The sequence below is a fragment of the Pimephales promelas genome, chromosome 15 (assembly GCF_988280905.1).
Source record: "Pimephales promelas chromosome 15, fPimPro1.hap1.1, whole genome shotgun sequence".
Lineage (NCBI taxonomy): Eukaryota > Metazoa > Chordata > Actinopteri > Cypriniformes > Leuciscidae > Pimephales > Pimephales promelas.
Window position 1 is genome coordinate 3,131,517 of NC_142783.1, and position 15,990 is coordinate 3,147,506.

General features: G+C 38.5%; 1 long non-coding RNA gene across 1 annotated transcript; it reads right to left on the bottom strand.

The window, feature by feature from the left end:
- Positions 1–2,905: 2,905 nt before the first annotated feature.
- Positions 2,906–5,241, bottom strand: LOC120479077 (uncharacterized). Its single transcript, XR_005622806.2, has 5 exons — positions 5,125–5,241; positions 4,948–4,997; positions 4,680–4,798; positions 3,292–3,393; positions 2,906–3,111 (listed from the first exon to the last, which is right to left on the bottom strand). It is a non-coding gene; the product is annotated as an uncharacterized LOC120479077 (long non-coding RNA).
- Between the last annotated feature and the right edge of the window lie 10,749 nt (positions 5,242–15,990).

Sequence of the window (15,990 nt, forward strand, 5' to 3'; positions counted from 1 at the left end):
ACACCGGCTCAGGAACAGCAGACACTAGAACAGTAACGGGCACAAGGACAGACACAAACACAGGAACAGACGCTGGCTCGGAAACAGACAACACAGACACACACATTGGCTCGGGAACAGACGACAAACACACTGGCTCGGGAACAGACAACACACACACACTGGCTCGGGAACAGGAACAGACTCTGGATTGGCCATCTTGTCCGAAGACACTGGCTCGAAGGAAGTGACGTGAACAGACTCTGGGTCGGCATAAGTAACGTAAACAGTCTCTGAATCGGCCATCTTGTCCGTAGACACTGGCTCGGAGGAAGTGACGTGAACAGTCTCTGAATCGGCCATCTTGTCCGTAGACACTGGCTCGGAGGAAGTGACGTGAACAGTCTCTGGCTCGGCCATCTTGTCCGTAGACACCGGCTCGGAGGAAGTGACGTGAACAGACTCTGGATCCGCCATCTTGTCTGTAGACACCGGCTCGGAGGAAGTGACGTGAACAGACTCTGGATCCGCCATCTTGTCCGTAGACACTGGCTCTATAGAAGTGAAGTGAAGCGTCTCTGGCTCTGTAGAAGTGACGTGAAGCGTCTCTGGCTCGGCAGAAGGGACGTGAAGTGTCTCTCGACTGGCAGAAATTACATGAACAGACTACGACTCTGCCATCTTGTCCGTAGCAGGGCTCGAGACTAACGGCATCCTATCGTCCTGGGGACGATAGAAAATGTGTTTAGGACGAACAGAAATATTCTCCAGGACGCCTACAGGACGAAAGACATTTTTGTATGTGGGTTCATTCAGTTATTACTAGCCTATTAGGCTAACTTATGCCAAATGCCAAAATTAACCGACCAAGCGCCGACTACAACGGAGCGCGTCTTCGTTACTATAGTTACTATCACTGGCTGGCTACTCGCGGAGACTCGTTCCACGGTATCAAATGGCTTCATGACATCGCAAATATGTTAAACAATGGATATCCAATGAATAAAAACTAGACAAAAATGTTAGATAGTGACGATTTTGGTAGAGATCCAGTCAGAACGGAAGAAATACAGCATAACATGAGGAGAGGTGAGGAGAAAAAAAAGGCAACCCTTTTAACCCCCATACTATGCTCCTGTGAGGAGTACAGTTTGGGAACAGTAAAAAAAAACACCTCAGCAACATTGGCACATAATCAGTACACTCTACAAAATGAACAGACAAGACTTGCAACAGGGTACGGGAGTGGGGGGTGGAGGTGACCCAGCACAGGCAAGCAGCCATCCGGTCCTGCAGCCATTCTCGGCGCTGGTCACAGACCCGCCTGTCAGACTGGGGGGTGAAAAGCGGCAAAGGCGAGGGATGGGGTGTGGGCTGGTAAATGGATATCTGTATGTATGTGTAAGAGTTCGTGTATGTGTAGGCCTGGAGTGTCGCTATGCCTGGCATCATAATCTAGGTGCCTCAAGTCCGCAGATGTCATAGCGATACACAGCAAGTTGCCATGGAGAAAACCTTGATCATGTCCCAGACAAAGTCAACAATCACTAGGTGTCCTGGGGAGTCGGGGAAGGAACGCACGAGCGGCCCACTGCAGTGCTCTTCCGGGGGAGTTGTTGTTCCAACAGCGGCCTTGGCCAAGGCCAGCGCTGGTTGAGGGCGGCCGAAAAACAGATAAGATTGGGATTGCTTGGTCTTGGGGCGAAAAGCCGCATTCAATTTACACGGCTAATTCTCATAGTCTCTGGTCGATGGGTGAGTTAAACTCATTATAATATGCAAAACTGTTATCCACTCACAGCAGTGGGCATTTATTTCCAAGTCTTCAGTGCGACACGCCCATAAAAACCGACCGTTTTTCAGGAAGGCTCACAACTTGGGTACAAAACAGCCAATTAGTTATTCATTTTGATGTTTTTAAATGCAAAAACCAAGCGGACGTCATAAGTTGACCACAGACAACAATATAATAAAATTTTAAAAGCCAGTTCATGACCCCTTTAATGATGTAAGCATGGGGCTTTATTAGTGCTGATCATTGATTCGAGTAACTTTTTTGACATTTGGGTATAAAGTATTTTAATTCTCCAATATATGGTGTAAAAACGTCTTAGTGCTGCCCTCTTCAGGTTGAATGGTGGCTACTGCAGTTGAATTTTCCTATTGGATGTTTGCGGTTCTTCCTGACGTACGTGGGGGGAGCTGACGCAAGCAGATTCCAGCTCACCACACCCTTGGTACGAGCTACAGCTACCACGCCTTTAGCAGTTTAAAAATCATCTTGTTTTGTCAAAATCACTGCGAGTCAAGAGTTGGAATTACGAGTATTGAAAACGATCTATTTAGCATAGCATTTAGATAGTTATTTGGATTATTTTGTGTAGCCTAGTTAGTACAGTTAGGATAGCTTGAGGATAGTTAGTGTAGGCCTAGATTTATCTGTGTTTAGTACAGTGGTCAGGATGGTAAAGGAATAGAGGTGGACATGGGCTTCTCCACACAGCTCGAGCTGAAAAGCGATGCAGGTCTCATCCTCGGACGCTTTCTTGTTTTAAAAATGTGTGATACCATACAGATCTGGGGATGTCGCTGGACCCTTTTTGAAATTCACAGTGTGCCTAAGTAAAATATTGTTGATTAATCCTTCTTTAAAATTGGAGATTATTTTCATCTCTAGAATATTTTTGTGCTCATGTCAGAATAGCGCATGAATTACTATTTATCTAATTACACCGTTTTAGAAAACGATCTGAAATTGTTCATGATTCAGTTTGATTCATTCAAACAGCATTTGTTTGCAGAGATTTCTCACTCCGAAATAATGGAATATTTTATGAGACAGAAAACAACATGCAATTCTAATAACCATATCCTCAAACCTTGCTACACAATATACTTATATTTATTTATAGTCCACAATGCACAATTTGCTTTTTCAATGCTTTTATTAATTCAAGTGTTTCAGAGAAGACAGATTGAAGTTTAGAAGACATTTGATTTCAGAATAATATTTTTGTTATATTGGAAAAATGTAGTTCAATCAAAGTAATTGTGGAGCAGGTCCAGCTCAGGTCCTAACACAAATTTATGATGTTGAGTCTGAACAGGGCCTGTCGTTCCAGCAATGGTTGGCTGTAATGAAATGAGTTATTCTGATCATTATAGTGTTATTAGAATCAAAATCCAATAGATTGTTCAACTTAAGGCACTGTGTGAAATCCACATGAGTAATTTAATTCATGTTACTGTATGATGTGAAATTGGACTGCAATTTCTAACTGCAAATATTAAAAAATCAGACTGAATTCTTACGGGTGATCTTCAAAGAGTCCTCGGGACGCTGGTAATTGGTTCTCCAGCGCACGAGTGGGTTTACAAAAACACCGTTTCATCACTCCACATCCACTGTCCATCCTAAAGAGTGAAGAGAGGGAATAAAAGAGTGCACTACTGTTGTCAGACTTCAGGAAGAAGCTTTAATTCAGATTTGAAGTCAAAACATCTTCATTAAAAACTTTGCCTTTACCATTTAAAGCAGAAATTTTAGTTTAGACAAACAAATAGGACACACAATTGAACTTGTACAGCATTATGAGCACGACTGTTAGGACAGACTAAGTAGGAAATCATCTCCGGTTTATTACTAATGCGAGATTCGCATCAAGACTTTGACAGTTTCTCTAAAGAGGCAGATTTTTTTTTTATTGTCAATACAAAATCTTTTTTATAGAGCAAAAGTGACAAAATTTTAGACATTTGCAAACAAAGTCTGCCCTGATTGATTATTTGCTCAGTACCACTTTTCTGTACTAATTATTTGCAGAAAATAAAGTTTACTATAAAAAAAAATAACATTCTTTATAAAAATTGACTTAGAATAGACTTGTAGGATTTATAAAATCCTTGAACCAATTTGTAAGGAACACATTTTAAGTAAATTTAACCGGTTATTATCAAGTAAAATCTACTTACTATTACTTAATTAAAATTAGCAAGACATTTATTTGACACTTTAATAGAAGTAATTAAGTAAATATTACTTAATAATATTTAATTTATTTAATTTCACATATAGAATTATGTAACATCTACTGAAGTAACATTTTCCTAATTAAACCACACGTTTTAACTGTATGCTGTACTTGAACAGATCACATACTTTATCTATATAATACAAGCAACATGGCATCTGAACACCTCAATCCTTACACAATACACAATTACTTTAACATTCGATTTAATTTTTGTGTGATTGCGTCATTTTGAGAAGAACTTCAATCCAGAAGTCAAAAAATGGCAAATTACTAACAAAAGCAATGATAAAACTGTGTAAAGCTGGAAAACAGTGAAAAAATCAACCTTATTTATTATTCATTCCCCAGTGCATGACGAGAACCCCCCGAATTATAAAAGGTGAGTAGGTTTTACTTAATTTTATATCTTTGATATTTAAAGTTTAAGTTAACTACACACTTAAGTTCTACACACTTTTTTGTAATAAAAAAAGTACAAAACATTTTTGTGTTGAAATTACATTTGTTTTTGTTTTTTCTGTAGTATTTATTTCGCCACATAATCATTTTTATCAGTTTAAATGACTATTTGTCAATGCATTTATTGTGTATACATGTCTTTACATCTGCCTTTTAGATAAAGACACCTAATATAAAGTGTGATCAAATCAACTTGTAACACATTACCTCTGCTGTGATCCTGTCAGTCGGATCAGACATGGACTTGAAGCATCGGAGTCCATGTTTCATCAATGTAGAGGGGCAGCTTCTGTCCAAATCAACTTCATCATTTCTTGTATCATTCACTGCAAAGAAAGTTTTAATATTTATTTATGTAGCTTATTTTATGTTTTTGTAAAAATAATGTTTTTATTTTTTTTTGTAAATAGTCAATGGAATATTGTCAAAATGTTTTTAAATAGCAAGGGTTTTTACAAATAAATGTCTTGGTTACCTTCTGTATCCCCCATGCGTCTGATAATGATGATTATTGACATGATGAACCTGAAATGAATAAGCAGGAAAAGTTAGATGTCTGCACGCACTCATATGCTGCACACTGAGATCCTCAATGCATTTAAACACAAAGCATAAACAAATACTTCAGGTAAAACATTTATTCAGAACTCACTTTGGTTTTTAACTCGTTGCCTTCAGAGTCTCAGAGGAAGTTTTTGTGAAGAGCTAGAGAATTGAATCTATGGAATGAAGATGGGTCATATTTATACACATAATATCAGGCAATAACTTATGGGTGTCCTGGGCAAAGATCAAATTTTACAATTTCTGGCATATTATAGATTTATAACAACAATTAAGAGAGGTCAGATGTTCAAATTTGTGTACGTGTCTTGAGTTCCTGTTTGCGTGCGAGTTGTTCAAGGTCAAGTTCTTCACTGAAAAAAAAATTCTATTTGCACTCATATTTTTTAAGTAAATGCCACTTGTATGGAATTAAGTTAGGTCAAATTAACAAAGAGCATAAGTAAATTTAACGTGGCCAGTTAGAGTTTGTGATATCTCTACTTACTCGTTTGAAGTTTACTTTACAAATGTTTCAAGCATTTCTTTGTAATTTACTCAAACAATGTAGCGCTGAAATAAGCCATTTGTTTAAATCGCGTGGTTTACTTTAATATGCAAGTAAAAACACAGTAGTATACACAATATAGACCATTTCGCGAGATGTAAACAACACTGGTCCAGAAGCACTTCCTGTTTCAGTTTTTTAACACTATATAAACGTTGGGATAAAGTACAACCAACAGAACATATACAACTGAATCAAAAAGTTAAACAAACATCTTTAAGATATTTTCTTTACATTTGAAATTAAGAAACCATTTACAAACTGAAACAGGAAGTGCTTCTGGACCAGTGTTGTTTACATCTCACGAAATGGTCTATAATGAGGTACCCAAATGACCACATAGACACTAATACTTTAAAATTACTAAAAAATTACTCAGTTATCAGTACATAATTTTTGAGTAAATGGGTCATTTGTGCACCCAAGAGGACGTCTGACCGACATGAAATGCAGTCTCAGTTCCTTCAGTTCTGCATCATGTTTAGGAGCGTCACAATGTGATAAAACAATTCTGTCATAAAACCACAAGTTACTGAACATAACAATGATGCGAATGATAGCCTAGATAGATAGCATAGATAGATGGCCTCGATAGGTGGCCTAGATATATAGATATCTTAATAACTATTCTAAATCACTATTATTTATACCAAACATTTAATAACATACCTCTCCATGATAGGAAAATCTTATTTTCACTTTAAGTGCTACCATTTTATTTTTTATTTTTACTGGCCGGTGACTTTAAACTACAGTATAACATATAGGCCTATTTACTATATACAGCTTATATACACTGAAACGCAACTTTAACCTGTTAGCAGGTGTTACTGTATAACTAGTCCTGCATAGCGGTATTAACCTAACATTTTATCTTCCCACTAAGAGTTCTCCTAAATGGAAGTGAAAGTTCTTATTGAAGAGTTTCCTCTTAAAACCTTTTCACAAAGCTGGTGAGATTTACTCAGAAATAGAGAGAAATCTTAAGATAAGAGAAATGCTGGCGTTGACCTTGTAGTATGGATGCAGCATCACTCTAACTTTGACTAACTTTGACCACAGTGGTTATCTATGGGGAGAATTTTCATAGAAATTGAATTCAAATAAAGGTTTTAAAATAAAAACATTACCATATTCAAATAAAGTTTTTAAAATGTAAAATGTTTTGGTTTTTAAACTGTCGAGGTAACTTGGTGAGTTGGCTCTCGGCTATGTATATAATCAGCCTTTCTCTGGCTGATTATAGACCGTTTGAACGTGCTCCTCCTGAACTGTTTATAAAACATAGTTTATCGCTTGAATTCTGAAATCTCTCGAGATGCAGACATTTAAGAGGCACTTAGCCTACATTTGAAACCTTTATTTGATAGTTGGTGGTAACATTTGTATTTTAAAGGGGGGTTGACTGCTTTTTTTCTTTGCATGATTGTGTTTATGGGGTGCAATATAACATGTATTCGTGGTTTTTCTTTTTTAAAAAGTCTTATTTTTCATAAATTTCACCTTTATTGTCAGCCGCGCTCTCCTCTGTCCTCAAACGACTGGTTGACTTCCTGAGTCTATGAAACCACTCCCTCAGAAACACGTCGTAGGCTTAGATTGGTTAGTTTGGGTCGGTGTGTTGTGATTGGCTAAACTGAGTAGTTCACGTTGTCCGGATACTAACGCCCATTACTTTTACGGGCGAAGCTGCATGTGTGTTCCAGTCAAATGTAAATAATGGTGTCGATACTACAGTGTCAGTTGGAGGCAGAATCAGACCCAGAAAGCGGCGATGAAGAGAGTCAAGCAGAACCTCACCACACACGGCTCTTACTAAACGTTTCTGAATGGTAATTTGCTAAATTTTTTAACTTCATACACGTTTGTTTTACACAATAGCATCGGACTGACTGGCTAACGTTACTGTATAGTATACACAAACAGCGTTGGCATTAGTTTACGTTCTTGATCAAATCCAAAAATAACGTCATAAAGCATAAAATACGTTAACAACATTAGTACTTATACAAAATTCAGATCCATAATGTTTGTACGCATTTGTCCTAGACACAAAATAGCATAACTAGTAGCCTAGTGGCTAAAGCCAGCGCTGGCATTTGAAAAAAATAAAACACAAGGCTACGTCTGGAATTATACATGCAAATACATTTAAAATGATGAAGTCTTAGCCTACTTACAGGTTGTGGCCCAACAACTGCTGCCTCTGGTTTTAAAGCTGGAACTGCTTCATGTTTACAGTTTCTCGTTGAATCCGGTGTTGAACTCGTGGAGATTCTGGAAGCTGTCTTCCGTAAAATGCGCAGCACAGAGAGCTAGATTACGATCGTCATTTTCAGGAACATAATCAAACATAAATTATATCCATTGTTGACGAAGTACAGCGTCCGTGGGAAGCTCGAACACAGAAGACCTGACAGTTGGGGTAACACAACACACTCGATGAGATCAGAAATATGGTCATGCCCTTTCTTGCATATTCCGTAGGGAGGGTTGATGCAAATGTGTGGGTTAGTGACGTCTAAAACCCAGATGTAGTCCCAATCGAGTCGATTTTGTAGGCAATATACTTCCTGATTTTTAAAAGACGATATCTCTGCCTACATTGAACTTTCAGCGCTGCAACTTTGCAGATACTGTTCATGCACCAACAGCAACATTACACACTATTTAAAATAAAAAAGTGAAATCTCAATCAACCCCCCCCCCTTTAAAATATTAATTTGAATATGGCAACATGATACCTCCATATTTCCATCACTGACAAAGACTCCTCCCCCATCAGCCAATCACAGAGGTTATAGTTAGTTAGCGTGTTGACATCATGCATATCAACGAGGAATAGTTCACTTCAAATTAAAATTCTCTCATCATTTACACAAACCTTCATGAATATCTTTCTTCTGTTGAACCAGCCTGTTCTCCTCCCAAGGCGTCATATACTGACGCTTTTGACATTTCGTCTACATCCAACGCACATGGCACCCTTTAAGCCTAGTTCACACTACATGATTTTAAAATGTCGGGCTGAACTGTGCAGTTCACACTACATGACTTGCTCTCAGTGAAATCATGAGTGTTCAAGTTGTTAACTGTTCACACCACACAACACAACGTGATTGATCCACAACAGGAGGTAACTCACTACACGAGTTAACAACGCACTGCATAGAGATACAACCACGATCGGATGATAAGAGCATATCATTTGTGACTCAATGAGAGCTGTTTCAGTACTATAGTACGGTCTAAATCCTGAAAATAATCAAACAAATAACGAGTTGACAACAACACGATTCTATCTGGTCTAGAAACCATGTTTTGTCACGAAAAACCACGCAATAAAACGAACCAGAAATGACGCGAAACTGCAGAGAAGAACACAACACGCGAATATGGACGTCAGACAGAAACTAGTGCTGCACACTGTTTGCTCGACGATCTGCTCTGAGAAAAAAAATGCAAAAAAGAAAAAGTAAGATTTACCTGGTGTCCTCAACCCATGCGTTGCTATTATTGGCTGTACTCATGACATCACTGAGATTGAGTCGCGCGACTGCTCGAGATATCTAGCATGCTAGATATTTTTCTGAGCTCGGTGACCTGTCTGCGAGGTGTCTTTGATGCGTTGTTGGCTCTTTCACACTAACGGATTGGCGAGCGTTAATCGTCCGCTAATCGCCCGCGATTTGCACGCGATAACACCCTGACTTGTCGGCAACTCAACGATTTGCAAATCGGGCTTAAATCGGGCTTAAAATCACGTAGTGTGAACTAGGCTTTAGCGACAATATGAGACGCAGATATACAGTATATATATATATACTGTATATGGGCCAGAAGGCGCTTCCTAGTGGTCTAACCCTACGCCAGACCTAAACCTACCCATACTCTGTCTGTGTTATATTGACGCAAAATGGTGCCATGTGCGTTGGATTTAGACGAAATTTCAAAACCGTCACTATACAATGTCCTAGGATGAGAATGCGTTGGTTGAACACATGGGAAGATATTTTTAATAATGTTGGTAGCCAGGCTGGTAGCCAGGCGTGTACCCCAATGACTTCCATGGTAGTAAACAAAGATTTTAAGATTTTTTTTGGTAGTAATCAATAACTTCATGTATTCAGTCGCTATGTGATAGCTCAATGTGAAAAACTGCTGCTTTTTTGACAAGTCCAGTGACAAGTATTTTATTGCCGTTTTTGTTAAAAATTAGCAGTAAAAGTAATAAAATCTCTTTATGTTTTCATCTTTACAAAACCAGCATCTTGTGATGTAAATGTGGACGTATTGCGCAGGCTTTTTGAATCTACTAATGGCTGTCTGTTATTTCGACAATATAAAACCTTTAAATATATACAGGCCACAAAGCAACTTTTTGGCTTTGCACCAATCATTATCATTACAAAGAGTAAAGATCAAGTGCCATGTGAGGTCTATGTGAGATCAAGAGTCTCAGAAGTTGAAAGGATCTTCCAGTCTTTAATAGACGTAATATAATGTTTATGATGAACATGAACATTATGATTCTGTTTATTAGTTCAATAAGTAATATTCAGTTCTCTGTTTATGTCACAGAACACTTACAAAAATGGGAAGAGAACTCAAGTGCAAAAGCAAGGAGGATTTAACAAAAACAAAACAAACACAAATCAAAAACCCACAAGGGGAAAAACACAATAAATGAACATGAAACCAACATTGACTCTGACCATAAGAACATCAACAAAGAACTGGGATGACGTATGACAACAAACCGACAAAGACTGCATACAAGAGGAGACTTAAAAAGGGAACAAATCAAGGTGGAACAACTCAAACACTAATCAGGTAACGAGGGGGAGGGATCAACAATCACAACAGCACATGGCACAACATAACAAACACCCATGTGCAACACAAGACAGGACAGGCATGTGACAGTTTAATTCAACAGGTATTTATTGGTGAGACATATTGGTTTGCTGCATACAATTATAGCTTACAACAAAATAAAAAATAAAAAAAAAACAGCAACATAAATCTAAAATGGCTTTATGGCCCAATACACCAGATTAGAATAATAAACGCTTTACAATCAAGCTCAGAGTAGGATGAAGCATTTCAATAACTAAACAATTAGACCATGCATAGTTTAAAACAGCAATAGGCCAATATACCATAACATCTGTTCTGTTATCCTGATCTTGACCAGAAGAAAAGAAAAAACAATTGTGATTTTAGTCTGAACTGAACTGAAAAAACTGAACATGTTGAAAGAAGCTCCTTTAATTCATCCTAAGTTATCAGTCTCGATAAAATCAACAATTAATTCAGTGAATAAATGTCAGTGAAAAAAATATCAGTGCTGACATCAACTAATATCATCATCAGTGCTGCACATGTGTACATAATCTCTTATTTAAATGAGTAGAAAATGGAATGCACAGTGCTTTGCAGAAAAATCACAGAAAATCACATCTCTCTAATAATAGTGATACTTTTTACCTGATAGGGTGCGCTACTGCTGTTCTCATAAGAAGAACCAATATAAGAAACTATAAAAGAAACAGACCAACCTGTTTTTCTCCTTCATGGACTATTAAAGCTTATCATCTTATCAGCCCCCCATCCTCCCTCCCTCCCTCCCTCCCTCCCTCTCTCTCTCTCCTCTCTCCTTTAGAAACCTGCGGTCTCTTTCAGTTTGAGTCATGATGATGAACTTCAGTCCAACTCTGGCAGACGGTTTTATCTTTTTACTGTGGTTTTTCAATTCACTAAAAGTTAGAATAGCCTAAATAAACATAACTAGAGCTCCATTTTACCATAAAACCTAGTTTATCCACATTTCCCACAATATTTTTTTCCCTTTATTTATTTATCAGGGACAATGCACAAAATACATTAGTCTTACGAAGAGATGTTTTGTGCCGAAGCTAATTTTCATCCGCAGTCCCTGCAGTTCATAAAACATTACATTACAAAACAACTATCAATAGTAATATAAGCTACACATAATATTAGTCTATGAAGGTCATATAAAAACAATCAGATGTACAAGATGAGAGAACATATTCAAAAGACCATCTCTACACATAATATATAAATTAAATGCACTGATGCTGACACAAGAATGTATTTCTATAAGTTTTAAGAAAAATGGTTCACATCTACAGACAGCTTTAAACTGTTGGGGAGTTGATTCCATTGTTTTATCATTTTAAATGAATAAGCTGTCTGTGCAAAGCCGGAGGATCTTTTCAGGATTGCCAAATGTTTGTGAACCGTTGATCGAGATGTTCGGTTTGTTTGTTCCGCATAAAGTTTTATGAATTTTTTCATTGAGGGTGGAGCAAGGTACTTCCGGCTACGTCGCCCGTGACCTTTTGAACGTAATTACGTATTACGTGACGTTACAAACTCGCCTCACAGAATAGAGCAAGGCTAGCATTTGTCCTTAGAAAAGTTACATTTTTGGAATAAGTTTTGAAATAACCGATCATTTCGCATGATAAGACCCTTATTCATCGTCTGGTGTCGTTTAAAGACATTTGAAGCTGCATCTGAAACTGTTATTAACTTTCTTTTGGACCTTGGACCGTCTGGTTCCCATTGAAGTCCATTATACGGAAAAAAGTCCTGGAATGTTTTCATCAAAAACCTTAATTTCTTATCGACTGAGGAAAGAAAGACATGGCCATCTTGGATGACATGGGGGTGAGTAAATTATCAGCAAAAGTTTTTTCAAAAGTGAACTAATCCTTTAGAATCACACATTTAAATTTCCCCTAAAGAAAGAGAGAGTGATTGAGGATAACAAATATACAATGTTGGCTATACAATAAAATCATTTTAACATGCACGCAAGAACAAAGTTTTGCTGACTGACGACAGTTTCAGAGGGCAGTCAATCTCCTCGCCTCTAAAATCCGACCACAAAGGCTGAATGGTCTCTCTGAAAGTGCACTTGTGGTCGGGATGCAAAGAACATATCTTGGCAGGTTGATCAGGGTAGGGAACTGTGTGAATGCCACCACTGCGGAAAGCCACGGGAATGCAGACCTCTACCACCAGAGACCATTGAGCTTACGCCTCTAGTGTCCTCCATCAGGCCAGCGGGTCCACCTCAGTCGATCCTCACCCATCCTGTGCCACAGACCTATGAGCCCTCACAGCGTCATCTGGCTCTGCCTTTCCTCCGACTCTGCCTCGTCCCTCAGTCGCTCCAGTTCCGCCTCACGTTGGGGATCGAGTTGCATGCCATGGGTTTTCATCCCGGCTGGACTCTCGGGTGGGTTCTCCCACTGTCTGCACCACACTGGTTCCTGTCCTCCACCTCAGCACTTCATCCTTCTTGGAACTGTTGGCACGAGGTGACTCCTGTCTGGGAAGGGGCGTACTGTCACAGTTAAGTTCAGTTTCAGTATGTTTGTTGTATTTGTTTCAATGTTTACTCATTTGATTACTCATTCTGTTCAGCTGTTCACTCATTAGTTCCCTTGAGGTCTCCCTCTTGCATTTGAGTCTCATCTAAGGGGCGTATGAAATACGTTTATGTGTCCATGACAGCAATTTACCTGCCTTTATTCTTGGCCACGTCCCTACAGGATTTTTTTTCCCAGGAACCTTTTCTCCTCCAGAACTGTTTCTGTCTGTGTTTCCACCGCTATCTAAAGTACTGCAAAGATTAGGCAAATTAGTCCAGGGACGTAGGACTAGGGTTGGGTATCGAGAATCGAGTATCGATTGGAACCGGGACTAACTTTTCGTTTTTCCCTGAATCGTTCAAACGTTAAAATTTCGATTCCTAGTTTTGATATTCACAGTCCCCCGAGCGGAAGAAGAAACCGCTGAACAACACCAACGAAGAAGCGTCTACCGGAAGTGTTGGCATAACCACGCGAGTCGAACATGAGTACCTTACTTCGCCGATCCAAAGTGTGGCTTCACTTTTCTAAAAATAACGAAATCTCGGCAAAATGCAGAATTTGTGGCAAAAGGAGTATTTTTACAGAAGGAGTATTTCCTTCAGAAAGGATTATTTCCTTCAGAAAGGCTGTTGGTTAGCAAGGTTAGCTAAACTTTTTTGACCCTGCCTCTTAGAAGAATCGGAATCGAGAATCGTTAGGAACCAGAATCGAAACAAAGAATCGGAATCGGAATCAGAATCGTTCAAATTAAAACGATACCCAACCCTACGTAGGACTGCACGCTACTTTCCAGTTCCCGCTTTACTTGATCCTCTGAATTTAGGCTTAATAAAGCCTGAACCTCGTCGTACATCGGTCATATTTTTTAAACTCCACTGTTGATTAGAATAAAAACAACTGTTACTGCACACATCGCAACAGATTCTTAAAAATAGCCGTCGAAATAAAACGCTGCGTGGAGTCAACAAATCAATATGGCATGAACTCAACCAATCAGCATGTTCAGCTCTCAAGTCCCACCCCTGAAAGTTGCTGAACTTTGAGAAAGTACTATCTTGTGAGCAGGGACTTTTGAAAGGGGTAAATTACCCAGAACTTCATTTAGTTCCTAAGGTGTAAACAGAGTACCAGATTTTTTATTCATCTTGGTCATTGTGTGCTTGTACCACCAGGAGCGTGACACACACACATCCACATTACACACACAAAATCACATTTATTCTTCTTATTATATCTTGTGTTTTTTTTTTTTTTACAGAAAGTTGAAGATTATACTACTTGTGTGGTTTATGCACGAATCTGAGTACAAGACCCAGATTGTGTGACCATTTCACTGGGAATCTCCTGAACAAACTCAGACTCTGAGTCCTCGAGTTTTGGGATTGAGAGAATCACAGCAGACATGCAGCGGGATCATCCTGAAGGAGTTTAAAGTGTGATATTAACAAATGATTTATTAAATGCTCTCCAAAAAACCTCAAAAGAATTTACTTTAATTGTAATACAAGGACTTTAAATACATCATATAAATCCTGTGGCCCATTGGAGCATTTTTATGTGCTACTCTTAAAATCAAAAGTGTAAAACGTAGATGCAAACTATTCGTCAAAAGGAGTCAAAGTGAACCCTGGATGTGGTCTCATTTATTCATTTATACCATCTGCACAGATACTGTATGTGGTTTGATCTGTTGGGTAGACAAACAGCTTCTGCATGGGCATGTGCTGGAGGTTTGTGTTTGATGGCCGTTAGTGTTGCGTCTCTGAGGTGTGAATAGCTGTTTGGGTGGATGAATGGTTGAGGTGTCAGTGAGTGAATAGCGTTTGTGTGAAAAGTATGATATTGCAGGTGTTTTTTCTATTCCTGCTCATATGAAGCCGTTAACTTCTGCTCAAAAAAGAATAGTGCAAAATACCGAACTGTCTATCAAAAAAGATCTCAAATTAAACAATGATGGTACTTTGAGAAATTAAAATATCACATACTTTGTGTGTATAAACAAGATAGTCTTAAATACTCATGCATTGATCCTGAAGTTAAGCAGTGCTTCAATTTTTATTTTTTTTTTAATACAAAAGCAGTCACTGGGGTGGTACGCTTTCAAAAGGTGCCTTATTAACCCAGAAAAAAAACAAAAACGGTCATAATTGAATCACCCTCAAGTTGTTTCAAATCTGTATGAACACTTCTGCTTCTTCTGCTTAACACAAAAGGAGATATTTTGAAGAATGTTGGTAATCAAACAGTTGATGGTGTAGTGGTAATTTTGATATTCATTGATACTTAGTAGGTATTACAAAGTAGTGTGAGTCACATGTTTCTATTGTGATATGTGAACAAGATAAATGTATGTTTGTATACCTACGGTAATGCAGGGGTAAGACACTTTGGGAACAGCTGGGAAGGGATCTTTGACCTAGTATTTACCCGAGTATTTACCTTTAGTGGTCTTGAGTGCTAACTCTTGATGAATAGAAGGATATACAACAGAATGTGTCTTTTCTTGAACGTAGATCTGCTTTTTAACCACAACATCAGGATCAGTTACTGTTGAGCGTAGTCCTTCTGTGTCCACCATAAGTACATAATCAAACAACAACTCGTCCCTTATTTGTTCATCCACTGGGAGTAGATGCATGAATGCTCCTCTTGTGCATGGTCCTGAACTTACAGTATACATTACACACACACACACACACACACACACGCACACACACACACACACACACACACACACACACACACACACACACACACACACACACTTTCTCTCTGTTTGTATTCCTCTCTTCCAGAAGCCTGGTGTTTTCAAGTAGTATTACATTTTTTTTTTTAATTTAATTCTTGTTCTGTTTTGGTTGTGTTAAAGAAGTTCTTCTCAAAATCTCTGTCACTTTCTTACTTTATCTATGATAGAAATGCCAGGCCAGGGGTCAACCAGGCAAAACTGTATGGTCTGTCATACAGATCTAAATGTGGCCTGCAAAACTTGCAA